At 39.8% G+C, this 15,317-nt stretch overlaps 1 protein-coding gene across 1 annotated transcript in view; it reads right to left on the bottom strand.

Annotated features, from left to right (window-relative positions):
* The window catches only part of LOC308116106 (3',5'-cyclic-AMP phosphodiesterase 4B-like), a 67,731-nt gene that overhangs the window by 18,807 nt on the left and 33,607 nt on the right, over positions 1-15,317 (bottom strand). The window lies entirely within an intron of this gene.

Here is a 15,317-nt window from a genome sequence, read left to right as displayed (position 1 = left end):
ACTAACGCTTTACCTCACAGTAAGCACGTAGACACTTCCAAACAAAGAAACGCAATCTGTCAGGCCCAAACTTCTCCAGAAACTAGGAACTTAATTAGGTTAGGTTGAACATATATACACTTCATGTACAATATACACCAATGCACTGTTACATTCACCATTATCTCAAACAGGGTGACATGATAAACACAAGCCAACTACAGACGCTGATAAACAAGATGTTCAACAAGGAGTTGAGACACAACCTGTTAATGAGCCCATCTTTTCCTGGTGGAACCACGCATGAAAAATATAGGGGAAACGTTTAATGATTCCTCAAAGCACGGAGAGCATTTCTCGTTTTTGCTCTGGCGCAAAAATTATAGCAGCTGCTGCAAAGACGTGTGTGTGTGTGTGTGTGTGTGTGTGTGTGAGTGTGTGTGTGTGTGTGTTTACAAGTCTGGGCCACAGTTGTGTCTGCGTGCAAATGCAGCCCAGATCACAAACCAGCCACACATGATAAAACGACAGGAAGAGGATGAGGCTTTTATTTCATCCAACAAAAATGTTTATCATTTAACAACATCCAGCTGTTTAGTTTTTAAATCCGTGATTAATCAACTGCTCTTTGCTTGTCTTTTGATGGGTTTTCATTACTTTTAATCAACTCCTTTTTACTTTGGAGTACAATTTCCAGAATGTGATTCTTTATCTTGTTTCCCCCATCAAAAATAGAAATCATTTAAATGGATTTCCTTCCGAAAGAAACTTTAAAATCATAAAAATGATAACCTACCCTTCGTGTGAAAGTATGAGAGGGGATGTAAACTGACTTCAATCCACAATTGAAACAAAAGTTGGGATTGAGTCATAAACTATAAAAGAGATAATTATTTGGTCATATCCCAATTCCAAGGTTTGATTCTCAACCTGGCCATGTCCATGTGTGCTGAAGCGAGACACTGAATGGACCCTGATGGAGGTCAAGCACCTTTATGTCCTTGTATTCATTGTTTTGCTGTTATTTATTATGTTTGAAATAAAATAAAACAAACAAAGAAAATATATAGTAATGATAATGGATGAAAACAATGAATTACACTGTACAGGGTTTAAACTGTATCAAACAAAGTTCTAAAAAAACACAAAAGTCAATGAATGTTTGGAAATTCAAACGTCTGTCGGGAAAATATCCCGTTGTAACGAAAGCTTGATTGTGAAGAAGGAGCAGACAAAAACAAGAGAGGGAGTGTGTTAAACCATTGCTTATATATTCCTGCATTAACTAAGACTCAGTATTCCAACCCTGTTCCTGTGGTTTAACTGTTTTCAGACAACTACACCGCTGTACGTCAAGACTGCATCGAGCTCATCTTGGAAAGCAGAGGGGCGTGCTATGAGCTGGCTCTTAGGGTTGGGCTAACACGCATACGTGCACACACATGCCTGCGGCCCGCGTATTGTGTATACTTCGGGTCTCCTAGCTGCAGAGCACAACATGGCAGCAGGGTGTGCACCGCGGTGACCTTAGCGTGGCCACGTAGAATGTGTCCCCTGCTCTGATCTCCCGGCCATCAAAGCCACGGGCCTGTTTGCTCTCCCAAACATGGGAGGCACCTGGCATTATGCCCACAGCCCTCCCTCACTCTGAGGGGGGAAAATGGTGTGGGTGTGTGTGTGTGTGTGTGTGTGTGTGTGTGTGTGTGTGTGTGTGTGTGTGTGTGTGTGTGTGTGCGTGTGTGTGACTGCCAGTGTGCTTATTTTAATGCCACAAACCTCTGATGTTGAAAAGGTTCACACTTGTGCTTGATGTTGCTTTCCAGTATTTCCAACGTCTTTGAATCATGTTTGTGTTTTTGATGAGTGCAGAAAGTGCATTTTCCTTGCCATAGTTTAACTATTTGAACTTTTAAGCAAAGGTTAGGCAGCTTTGGGTTTGGGCTATGGCTTGGTTTTTTAGCCGGTTTGTTGACATTTGCAATGTCAAACTCTCGACAAACACAAATGTCTGAGAATTATCATGGAATAAACTTGAGTGTGTCTAAGGTTTCAGAAGCGGAGTTCTGTGGTTTTTCCTTTTCATTAGGAATGCTATGTGACAGTCTGGAGAACTTTTAGGGCTTAGCAGAGCATGAAACGCTCTGATATAGAAGAGAAATATTTCGTTTTGACAAAAAAAAACTATCGCATTTTAGAAAATGATTCAATAAATCTGTTTAATTAAGTAGCACATTTAAGAATCAAGCAATGAATTCACAAAGCTGAAATGTTGTCTGAGCCAGTTTTATACTTTCCGCACCAAGAGTGGTAAGAGATGGTATTGTGGAGAGTTTCCATCTTGATACTGCCTCTTGAATGAGACTAATCCTTTACACAATTGGTGCTGACATCAACATTCACAGTCGTTTTACCTGATTTTAATCACGAGGACCATTATTCACTTACCACCCACCTATCATCCACATTAAGTTTGGACTTCTATGAAACCTTTTTTACTATGTCAATTATTCTTTTAGATGACTTCTGCAAGACAGCACCCATCTACACACCCAAATAAACACCGACCCAGATGGAGGAGTCCCTCCTCCACCTCTGTGAGAGAATCAAAAGCTCCAAACAGTCCCATTATCTTCATGATAGAATAGCAAACATGAAACAAGAGATGAAGTCATGCATCTACAAAATTCTTATTTTGTCACTACCTTATCAGTCAATGGTAAAACGGTGAAAGGATTTCCCTTATATAGCACTTTTCCACTGCTTTAGCAGTGCCTGAAGCACTTCGCACTGCTAATCACATTCACTCGTTTACATACACGTTCACACATGCAATCCCACACCAACAGAGACGGCACTCAATCCATCCATTGGGAGCAAATTGGGGTTCAGTGTCTTGCTAAAGGACACTTTGACATGTGGTCAAGGGGAGGTAGGGAATCGAACCTGCAACATTGCAACCACTCCGCTTGATACGAAAACATCTGTTGTCCAGAAAACAGATTTCTTTTCTTTGATTTGGGACCAATTCCCAAAACACAGTATGTAACTGGTCCATTTTCATTCCAACCTGCTGCACCCAAAAGTGAAATATTGTACAGACAACCTGGACAATTTTTATCCCAAGTTAGAATATAAGGTTTCTATCATGAACTTGATCACAAATACAAAATACAAATAACTGCTTTCTGACCCACTGGATTTCTTACGTGTTTTGTCAGATTTTTACAAAAATTTTAACTGTGCTAAAAACATTATTTTTTATATTATTTTTAGCTTCAGGTCATTATTGCAAATTTGAATTTGTTCTGAATGAATATATAAAGTTAATAACTTAACCCTCAGCAAACCTTCACTGGGTGCATCTCAGCATTTTAACCTTTGTGTGTGTGTGAGTGCGAGTCACACTGCAAACTGGGAAGAAAACCTGACTGCTCGAATACACGCTCAACCACTTTCAGGGCTTCGATCTTAAAACACACTAAATCTGGGTCTCAAAATCTGGTTCATTGAGTCGAGACCTGAAGCTTGGTCACCATGGCCAACTTCTTGTGGGTCCCCACAAACTAAATCCAATTTCTACAAAAGGTGCCAGATCCACTTAACTGTAACGGTTGTATAACAGTTTTACTCAGTTCCCCGGTCTGCTGGCGAGCAAGGCCAATACCCCCAGCACTTCCTTCCAGTTCTCGACACAGTTTACTACCAGTTGAACAGAATCACTGGGATTTATGAGCTCAACACTGAAGAATGTGACATCACCCCCTGGTTAGCTATAAAACTACAATTGCTTCAGGATCTATAAGAAACACAAAAATGTCTGTCTGTCTGTCTGTCTGTCTGTCTGTCTTGATGGATGTTAAACTACATTTGATCTTGAATTCTAAAGCATTTGTCACAATCCCAAAAATATTTGTACAAGGTCATTACAAATAGCATTTATTCTCAGAACTTTACAGCCAAAACATACAAACCACAAAGGTGCATTAGACTTGTCTATTACTGGCATTTATAAAATCCGGAAGCTGATTATGTTTCCACTTTTGCATTTTGATTTGCATACTTGAATACTTGAGTATTTTGTAACTAACTTGTTCTTCAAGTCCTAATCACCCTCGAATATGAAACTTTCATTTGATTATTTGTAGGAAGAGAAATAACCATTTCTGTTCGCCGCTTATCAGCTTTTAGTTTGGTTCCAGCCGTCCGTCACTGCGTCAGATGGACTGGAGGGAAAACGCATTCAAAAGCCAAAAGTCCGCACTCACGCGCGCGCACACACACGAAATATACAAGGGGATTTCCACTGCCTCCAGCCTGACACAAGGGCCTCTCTGATCGGCTCTCAGACACATAATGTATGTCCCACAGGGGCGGATGGGAAAACACATGTACACAACTATAGTCCAGAAACATGCAGACTCGTCAATACATACACATATGATGAAATGTGTCATTACAGTGCACACACACGCACGCACGCACGCACGCACGCACACACACACACACACACACACACACACACACACACACACACACACAGAACAAACAGGCAGCAAGAGCTTGAAGAGGGATGAGGACGTCAGCACTCTTTGTCATTTCATTTAAAAATGGATTCAGTTTGCTGCATTGTCCTTTTTTTTACATGGACAAGAAATACTATGTTAAATTACTGGGGTCACAGGGTACACATATAAGAAACTGTCAGTAATATGATTGAGAAAAGTTAAAGTTGATAAAAACGAATAAATAAGTGCAATGATGCAACGATGAGAAAACAAGGCGATGGACATCAAACGGCGAGCCTTGGTATTGCAATACAACCCACTACCATCTGAGTCATACGTATGACAATTTAATTGGAATCATTTTTAATGGGATTTGGATTCAATTGCTGGATAAGCCTTCCCACAATATTTTCTTCAATTATTTATCCTTTTTATTTTCTATTTATACCAAGTATCAACTTCACTACTGATCAACATCTTCATAGAAATATTAAAATTGCTCCCGTGGCCACAAATTTGAAACCTGAAAAATGAAAGAAAAAACAACAAAAACATATGTGGCTCAGCAACCCGGGGAGAAGTCTGTAAATAATATGTAAAACTCATTGAAAAAAAAATTCTAGGCGTTCGACCTATGTCGGACATATCAGAAAAACATAGAGACTTTTTATCTTGAATTTCCTGAAAATCTTTCATTCTTAAGTCCATTCTCATTTTACTTAACAACACTGTTTATATGTAGCGGTTTCAAACTTTTTGTTTGCTGCAGGTGTACGCTCAACCCCAACGGAGGTTATTTGAGTACTATGGTGCCCAAGAGACGTCAGAAAGTACAATTCAAAACCGCTTGTGTTTGAGTATTCCTGTGTGGTTGTGTGTGAGATGACTGCAGTTGCTGTGCTCTCATGGGGGTAGAGACAGTTTCCTGCCTCTCATGTGATGGTGAATGCAGAAAAACAAGTGGGGTGGGGGGGATCCGTGGGTACATCAACAGCAGCCAACAGTTATATGAGAGTTTGGTGGTCTGATTGGGAAATAAAGGCCTTTACACATGCATGAAGTCCAATGTTTGGACTAAGCATTTTTTACATAGCTCATGACTGTAATGGTACTACGTTTGGCGGTAATGTGCTAACTCATACTGTGATTACTACATCACTGGTATTACGATCACAAACACTGACGTTTTACGGAGCTCATTACTTTTGAGTTTTTGTTAAACGTGAAAACAGTTCAAGAGTTGCTGTTTTTTTTCTGTTCGACTCCGAAAAGCTAATGCTAACAGAACTCCTTCAGCCTTAGCTAATGCTACCAGCCAGTGGGAATTTCATTAAACCTCAATTTACTGGAAAAGGAGAACCTCAAATTGTTAGATTACCTTTACGAGCATTGTCTGACATACATAGAGTACATCCACGCACGCTCTCCCTGCCACCAATGGGTCAATTCGGGAAGTAATGCAATAACATAAAATGAACACACACACACACACACACACACACACACACACACACACACACACACACACACACACACACACACACCCACACCCACACCCCCACACACACACACACACACACACACACACACACACACACACACACACACACACACACACACACACACACACACACACACACACACACACACACACACACACACACACACACACACACACACATAAACATCCATTCACCATACTCTAATGCAAGACTACCTTCTATTGAATTTCATGAACATCATTGATTCTTTCTTTGCATTTAACCCATCCAATTCAGAGTTTCCTTACATACATATACTACATATATATTTCTCAGGGACTTCAAGATGCTTTATCACACAGTGGACACTGGAAGCCTGTCATCAATGAGATTCGTACCAGAAATCTTCTGGACAGAAACTTGTTCAAACCTTCAAGCCAAATCCGCATTTTTTTGTAACTTACACAACACTGATGAAGACACACAAACAAGAACAGTGGGAGGGTCCACGCGGGCGAGTGTCTGCTTTTGATGCATTGATTATAAAAAACTCATCACGAAAACATTGATCTTGCACAAGAGTGACGTGCTACATTTCTAGTGAACCAAGGTAAACACACTGTACATGAAGAGAAACCAGACTCTGACGTGAGCCTGTTGGCTGCACTGCCGGGCACCTAAGACACAAAAAGGGGGGAGATTCTATAGTCTATGGTCTTCCTTTTCAAGAAATGGAGTGGGCTGATCTGAAACCCTCCGTGAGGTTACACAACACTTCCTAACAAAAACCAGAGCTGGCTGGTGAGGCAGGGCCTGCTGCAGCACTGCTTTCTCACTTCTTTTATGCCGAATTATGACTTCACATGCACAGATCGGTCAGTGACGAGATAACCACCACCACCACGCAGTTCCCCTGATGGTGGGATGTTTTTGGTTTTAGAAGCTTGTTATGTGACCCTGAGACAGTTGTGGATTGAAACTTTTGTGAAAGCTGGTTTCTGAGAAGCGACAATATGACATCACAAGTATGTGTTTGATTTAAGTGATTTACAGTAAAACTCGATATACAAATGTCTCAATACAGGCCGCTGGGATTTTGTTCGTCCACTGGTTGTAAATTAGATACACAGGGGAGAGTAATAATGAATCAACTTTCTGTTGAAGTCTAGGAACAGGATTTGATAGAGAAATAGTGGATAAATCTAAAAGGCAAAATGCTGGTAAAAACATGCTGGGGACTTCTAAATGCGGTGACCTTCTAAAAGCAGGACAGTGACACATTTAGGATGCTGATTCACAGATGAAACATTATGAGGTGTTGTAATGGCACATATTTCATACTTATTGTGTCAAAGCTACAAGAGTGTACTGGCTGATTGCATTTGAACAAATATTGATATACAGTATATTATTGATGTCTGTTTTGATATCTAAGACCGAATTATGTAAAGCTGTCATTATTACTGTCAAATGTTCCTTGAAGGCACAGTGAAAGGTTTCTAAGAGCAAAATTTGATGTAATATATTATATTTTCTGAAATTATGTTATTTCAAAATGGAGGAGGTCTGTTTGGGATGTGATTGACATTTCCAGAAGCCTATCACACCGTATGTGCTTTTAATACAGATGCTGTATTAGGGAACTCCTCTGGGTGCACTGTTTTCACCATGAGAAAAGGAGGAAAAATATACTCCAATCGTTTAAAAAAAAACAAAAAAAAAAACATTTGGAAAAGATCAATCCATAAATAAATTAGACCATCAACCCATGATGAAATGTGGGAAAAGTATATATATTTTTGTTGAACAGGGTCATCAATCACTGACCGACATCAGAGACACAAACAAAGATATTTATTCCTTAAGAAGTTTTCAAGGCTGTTTGTTAGTGAGCGTCTGGCTCTGTTGCTTTGTTACTTTGACAAATATAAAAGAATACAATATAATAGTGTTAGAGTTTTACAATTTCAGCCATGAAGATTCATACACGTGACATATTGTGACTTTTTTTGGTTGCATTTATGCTGAAATAAATTCAGCCCTGGGCGTAGAGCATCTAACAAAAACTGCGTTGACTGGATCACATGCTCGGACCATGAGTGTGTTAGTGAACACAGGCGTTAGACACCCCTCTTTATTGCTTCTGCTGGCTCTTCTCTCTCTCCCTCTTTTGGACATAATGTTCCTTGTCCTCCCTGTAACATACACATTCCTGTCTGATTTACTATAGATCTCAGTGGGAAACCAACGCGAAAACTATAAATCTTGGCAGCGAGGAAAGACTCCCAAAGATTGAACAGTGATGTAAGATCCCTCGCCGAATCATAAGTGGAATAACAGCGTAGAGTTGCTTCTGAGTTCAGGAGACTGAATGAATCCAGGTGGGATGAGAAAATGGGGTTTGTTGGACAAATGTATTTTTTTGTAGGTGACAGCCCAATTTAAGCAGGATCGGGTCAGGCATGCACACAGGGCAGAGTTTTCCCAATGATGAAAGTACTTTAATTATCCCAACCTAATTTAATCAACCAACACAGGTCAAGCCACTACTTGCCTAACTCTGACAATGACCCTGATTTAACCATTATTTTTGCCTTAAAACATGTATTTACTTAATGAGTTTTTGCTTTGCACTCACATTTCAGACAATTCTCAATAATGGGACGGTGTGTACAGCTTAAGGGTGAACCCTTCCCTCCCCAAAAAGACAATAATTGGAACCATCTATGTGCCTTCATTTCACTAATTGTTTCGTTTGTTCTTCCATTACAATGCAAAATGACATCTGCATCATTTTGTGTATTTCAGGTATGTCCGTTTTTCTCCTAAGTTACATTAGATTTCATTCAGCTTGATAATTCCTCAGCCCCGATTCAGTCTCATGAACAGATAAAATGCCTAAAGATTTTACAACATGCTTGCTTTAGAGTCTTTATCCGTCCACCAATTCAAGCTCCACACATTAGACAAATGGAAGAAATGGTCGAAACAAAATGCATAAATCACACGGTGCACATTATTTGCACAAACTGAGTTGCAGCGTGAATTACGTATGTGGGAGCTGAATGTGAGGAGCAAATAGAGACAAGTGAACTGAGCTCATAGACGTTTTAACAGCGCAGGTTTGAAGGTTGAGGCCTGTGGCGTCTCTCTCCAACTCTTCCATGGAGAATATGCCGCAATGTGACCGCTTGACATGTTTTGATGTAAAAGTCCCTCTAGTTTGGTCTATGCATCTCTCTTTATCAGTCTGATAAAACAGAAAAGACGTCAAATGGCCTGTGTATCAGCAGCTCTGCTCACAGAAGCCGTGAGTAATACACCAACTTGCCCTTGAGCTGCACTCGCTCACACTCACTCAGTGTGTTTGGATTCTTCTCTGCGCTCACATGGTCCTTTCTCTGACTTCACTTCTCACTCTCAGCTCCTATACATTCAAAATATATGTGCACACACAAAAGCGCAGTAACAGACCAGGCTTTGTCTGAATCACCTGATTTGAACTCCCACACTTGGAGCACCATCACTAATTTGATTGAATGGGCCTCATTGTCATGCTGACTGGCATTTGCAACCCCCCCCCCCCCCCCGGGGGTTGATTAGCATGGATCAGAGCTATGAACCCCAGATAGCCAAACTTCTGTCACTGGTGATACAGCTTCTTTTTTTTCCCCCCTTCTTACTTTCATGTCTTGAAGTAGCATCTGGTGGAGTCAGGATTACTGTTGGTGTGGTGGTGGATCTCAGAGGTGATGGGAGATTTCTAAGATGATCAGGAGGAGTGGGATGATATTTAGCTGCTGTTGCTGTTGCTGCTGGTGGACTTGACTCAGCGTCTGAGAAGTCAAAAAAAAAATTAAGATTGCTTGCTTTGTTATTTTTAGGATTTTCCTGAACTAAACTTCATTAACGTGTTTCCTCAAGTTCAACCTTGTATTTTTTTTTTTCCATCCAAAGAAATGATTCATCCATGGCATCTTGTCAACAGCAGGATTACTCATTTATACAAATTCAAATGAATGAAATTTCATTAGGGCCACTTAATCTTAAATACATGTATGTATTGTATATGTATTGTATGCATTTCCTGACTTGTATTTTTTTGATTTTACTGTCTAACTACCTTTTCAGTTCGTTAATCAAATCTCATTCATTTATTTCGTCTAAAAAAAAAGTAAATTATTTTCTGACTTCTTATCTTGTCTTGATGAAAAATTATTTATCAATGATCATAATAATTATTCACCCCTTTCCTGGAGTATACATGCCTATGATGCCTACAGTGACCTGAAGGGTTTACACTTTATACCTTGTTGTATCACAAAATACACATTTTTGTTTTATTCATTTGACACGGAACGTTTCCTCAGGAGCACAGGAGGCCAAGTAGAAGAATTTGCTTCTATATTTTTTTTTTTTAATCTTTGGCTGTTGTTGAACACTACATCATGTTAACTCCAACATTCCTATGAGACATACTGCCTTTTACTTTCATGTAGGGATATGGTTCAAGCCCACACATCTTTTACAGCACTTCTGTGTCCAGGAAGAGGAGAGTTCCTGGGTCTTTCTCACCACATGTGACAGCTCTTCAATACTGTTCAAAGAGAAGATGGGATGTGGAGGAGAGTGACATGAAGACAACTTAACAAAGACTCCTTGCAGGAGACAATGATCCATCAACCTCAGGAATGTTACCATTAAATCCTAAGGTCATGTGAAAGTCCAGACAGTATAAAACTGTCTCGATTAATTTAAATAGCTCATTTTGCCATAGATGAATCGATACATGTATACAGGTTAAACACGCTTTCCTTTCTTGAGCCGTATAAACAACTATTTCAGGTCTGATTTTAAATAACGTGTGAAAAAAGGACCTCGGCGAGCTGATTTGGACTGGCAGACGTTCTCTTTTTGTGTCAGGATTCATATGGTTTCCGACTTCAATATTATTTCCCAAGGCCGAGCAAAGAAATCATTTTGGTCCCAATATGTTTCCAGCTGTTGTCGAAACTGTTTTGAAGAAAAACACGACTGTTTTATTAACATTATATTGACCATATTTAGTGCGCGGGCCTTGAGACAAAGCCACGCTGGTTTGCGTTGAGACACAGCAGACCTGATGAGTGGGGCAGGAAAATGCACCGGAGGGCTTCTGTGACGAACAGGTTTGCGTGCAATGAAGGATAAATGGCTCCGTTAACATATGAAAACCAGCTGAAGCAAACCTCAGATGACCTCAAACAGCATCCCTCTTTATGATGGGTGAGCATGATGTGTGTGTGTGTGTGTGTATACCTCTCTCAAAACCACATAAAAGAATGAGCCAGCAAAGACCCTTGGCATGGGTGAGCGTGCAAGTTAAGATTGACTGTGCTTGTTCAAGTTGTCTTGATGAAACTTCCTGATTGAATCAAGATTAAATCGGGGCCCTCCTCCTAAGCAACAGCTGAATAGACACATGGTATTCAGGGGGCTAACAGCAATATCATAAAACACATTTGGATCATAACTCCAAACTTACGGGACAGTAATAAATGTGAGATCTTGTAATAATACTTAAACAAAGTCGACAATTTCATCATTGATTTCATTTTTAAAAGTCATCCCTCTGTGTTGTTCACTGCAGTGATGGTGTTTTTGAGGTGGTGGGAAGAAGGAAGAATCCAAAAGCTTCACAAATACTCAAACAAAAGAGCCTGTCTGTGGAGCAGAGAGCTTGAATCCATTTGTACAGAGCTGAACAGGCCTGCTGGCAAGGGAATACTTCAGGGGAAGGGCAACTGTCTACTTTATGACTGTGCTGACGTCAATGGCATAATTCAAATACTTGCAGAGTGCATGCTTCCAGCTCTCTCTCTCTCTCTCTCTCTCTCTCTCTCTCTCTCTCTCTCTCTCTCTCTCTCTCTCTCTCTCTCTCTCTCTCTCTCTCTCTCTCTCTCTCTCTCTCTCTCTCAGGCCACAGCTAAAACCTGAGGTGGAATCACACTCTGGTAAACTAAAATAAGGCAACAACCAGTGGAGCGGAGTCAGGGTTAACTCGCACAAAGCCACATGGAGTTCATTAGCACAGCCTCCAGTAGTCACACAGTCAAATGACAGATTGACAAGTCTCTGGAAAGATGCTGCACATTTGCTCAGAGACTGTAAAACACTACCATCCTGCAGACGTTTGAAACTTTAACTGCTCCATTGCAAAACAAAGTCCTAGTTAACAAGTAGTCCATGTGAAGAACTAGTTTTTATCGCTGAAACAGCAAGCAGAAAGCAAAACTGAAAGCAATTGAACCAAATTTCTATGAGGAGATCTCCATTACTGAAAGAAGTGCCACAGATTTGTGTGAGGTGATATGTGATGTGGTGCAGATATACAAACCAAACACACATATTTTATATGGGATGTGTTGTGGTTACACTGACATTAAGTGAGGATTTATTTGGTTCCGACTCCTCAGATTCAAACATTCCCCAGGTATGAAATGAATATAATAATTAAATTAATGATTTGTAGGGGGGAAAAAAAATGCCTTCTGTGCAGGGTTTGCATGTTCTCCCTCTGCACATAATGTTAAGGCTTCTCTGAATGAATTTGGCTCTTTATCACCACATTTCTGCTCCGTTACCACATCAGACTGTTTGCTTTTGACACTGGATGTTGAAGGATTTTGTCCTGGTATTTCACTGACATCACAACTGACATTGTGAGATAAACTTGCCTTCATGTGTGGGTATTCCCTGTGGAGTTGGCTTCTTCTCTTTAATACAAAGATTTTGGATTAATAGGAGGATGGATAGGAGTTCATAAATCCACTTGTATATTTTTGTTGCATGTTATCGTTTCTTTCAAGTCAAGTCAGCTCAGTAGTGATTAAAATGTACCAATGTAAATTAATGCTATAAAGTGTTTCAGTCCATAATAATAATAGCACTTAGCTAGTTAGTCTTTTAACCGACGTCACATAACATTTTATTGGTGTGATCTTTTTTTTTTATAACAAGAGAGGTGTGTTGGCTTGTGGTGCAAATATAATCAAACTGTTAAATTGAATTGAATGCATGATTGTCAAAATATCTGATTGGTCTGAAAGTTTCATCTTTTAAAATAAATTAAAAGTCTTTACATTTCCAGTTGGCGTTAACTACACAGGGTTTGTTTACATGTTGGAAAGACACAACAGGCCTGCCTTATTCTGACAAGACAGTGTACAAGGGCAGGCAAAGGTGATCTTTAATTTTTTTTTTAAATGATAGAAAGGTATGAAAGGAGGTAATGCGGCAATCTTAAATTCATGTTTACATCATCATCATCATCATCTGATCAAATAGAGAAACAACCAACTAACAAACAAAGTCACATGTTCACGTGAGTCACATGTTCATGGTGAGATAACTTCTATTAACTTCTTGAAACTATCAACCCTTCCATCCGATAAATAAGCAAGGGGGCCTTTTTCCAAAGCTCGCCTCTGGATCTCCCTTGGCAGGGAGTTGTGGGACTCTGCGCCAGCGAGCGTAGAGAGCTTCAAGTAGGGTAAATACTTGGCACAACAGCTTGTTTATGACACTGGAGACTTGTGAAGAGGTGACCAGGCCTGTCGTTTCATGGACACATTTCAACACTGGGATTGCATCCAACTAAACCATGAGCTCACCATCACCACAATAGAGCCTGTGTCCGACATTAAAAAATGATCAGAAGATACAGAGTCGCAAAGTTACTAGTTGAGGCCAGCTTATGGCAATGATAATGCTTTTTGTGCTTGATGACAATCAGTGCCTGACTGACACGAGAGTTTGAGGGCAGGAGAATGATAACATGTGACCTCATGCGAGACACAACATGGAAGTCAGCTGGCACCTTTCTATATATTATCTAAGACAACATAGCTGTTGATGCAGACAAATACAAAGCTGTTCATGGCAACATGAGTAATCTAGACACAGACGAGGACCTATTGGATATCTGAAAAGAATCATGTCTCATTATTGTAATTTCTACAATGTATCAAAGAAAGAAGATGTCAGAACAAGCTGCAATGTTAGACCCATATTTAATCTCGAATATACTTGTAAAATCAGGTTAAACTCTACCTTAAACCCTACCTTAAACCTTGGAATTATATTCAAATACTGGAAGTCTGATATGTTAATATTCACACTGGCTGTAATCTGACTTACTCAGTGGATGAATAACGCGATGCTTTGCACTGTTACACTGGTCGTTCATGACACAATCTTAAAAGCCAGTTTTACAGGGAACCTCGGCAGTGTCGACTTTCTTTTCCTGTTTCTTTAGAAACTGCAGCACTGTACCTTTTTTATGAAAGTTTCATAAACAGGGGTATACCTCTGCCTCCAATATGATCATAATTGTACTTGGATAGGGCAAATCTAATCCGATAGACCATTTACATGATTTTACTTGGATCAGTGTTTAATGGGATCACTTACGTTCATGCGACTGCGGCTGCTGTCAGAAACTAATAAAGCTAACTCCTCAAACTACACTACAATTCTATAATTTCCTGCGAACAACCTTCACCTAAATCCGGGTTTAGAAAGTTTAACTGGATATTCCTCAGCAATGTTCCATCACTTTTGTAACATGAAACAAATACATAATGACTTCAGCTGACCATTGACTCAAATATATAATTAGCAATTTTAGCTGTTATTATCAACATGTCTGCTGCATATAATGCACCAGTAACTGTTGTTTTATTGCTTATAATAAGATTACGCTTTGTGACTAGGAAACCAGCTTACAGAACACAGAGGTCATCACCAGCCTATGGATTTAAGACAGATGCAATAGAGTAATTTGATTTAACAAATTATTACTGTTGTTTTACAGTGGCTACTCAGAACTGTGTAATGGACATACAAATAGTTGTTGTGACCCAATGAAGGCATCAGCCTTATGTAACATCGGGCTCACATCATGGCATCATACATAATACACCAGGGGACAAGGTCATGTATTTGTATGTGTTAATTTATGACAATCCACAAATCATTTTATTTAGCTGCTCCTTTGGTCCAGTAAGTCTAAACTGCAGATGACACATTGTCTCACCCTCAAACTTTACATCACTCTCTTCACTTCATTCACATTCTGCACAACTGCTAATAAATGCAATACAAACAGCCGAAACCCACAAATTTGAGCAACACTTACGAAGGCCTAAATGACAAGGAATATTGCAATTTCAGTGACGTTTAAGCACGTAGTTCTAACTGCGTGATGATGAGCTAAGCTGTTATGCAACAGATTTCCAGAGCACAAACATCTCACAGATCCACTGCTACCTTTCTTTCGGCCTCTCGCTCTGTCTAATGAAAATCTCTATTG

This window comes from Lipophrys pholis, assembly GCF_963383615.2.
Source record: "Lipophrys pholis genome assembly, chromosome: 10".
Lineage (NCBI taxonomy): Eukaryota > Metazoa > Chordata > Actinopteri > Blenniiformes > Blenniidae > Lipophrys > Lipophrys pholis.
Note: the sequence above shows the minus strand (reverse complement) of the source record. Positions and strands in the feature narration are given on the sequence as shown.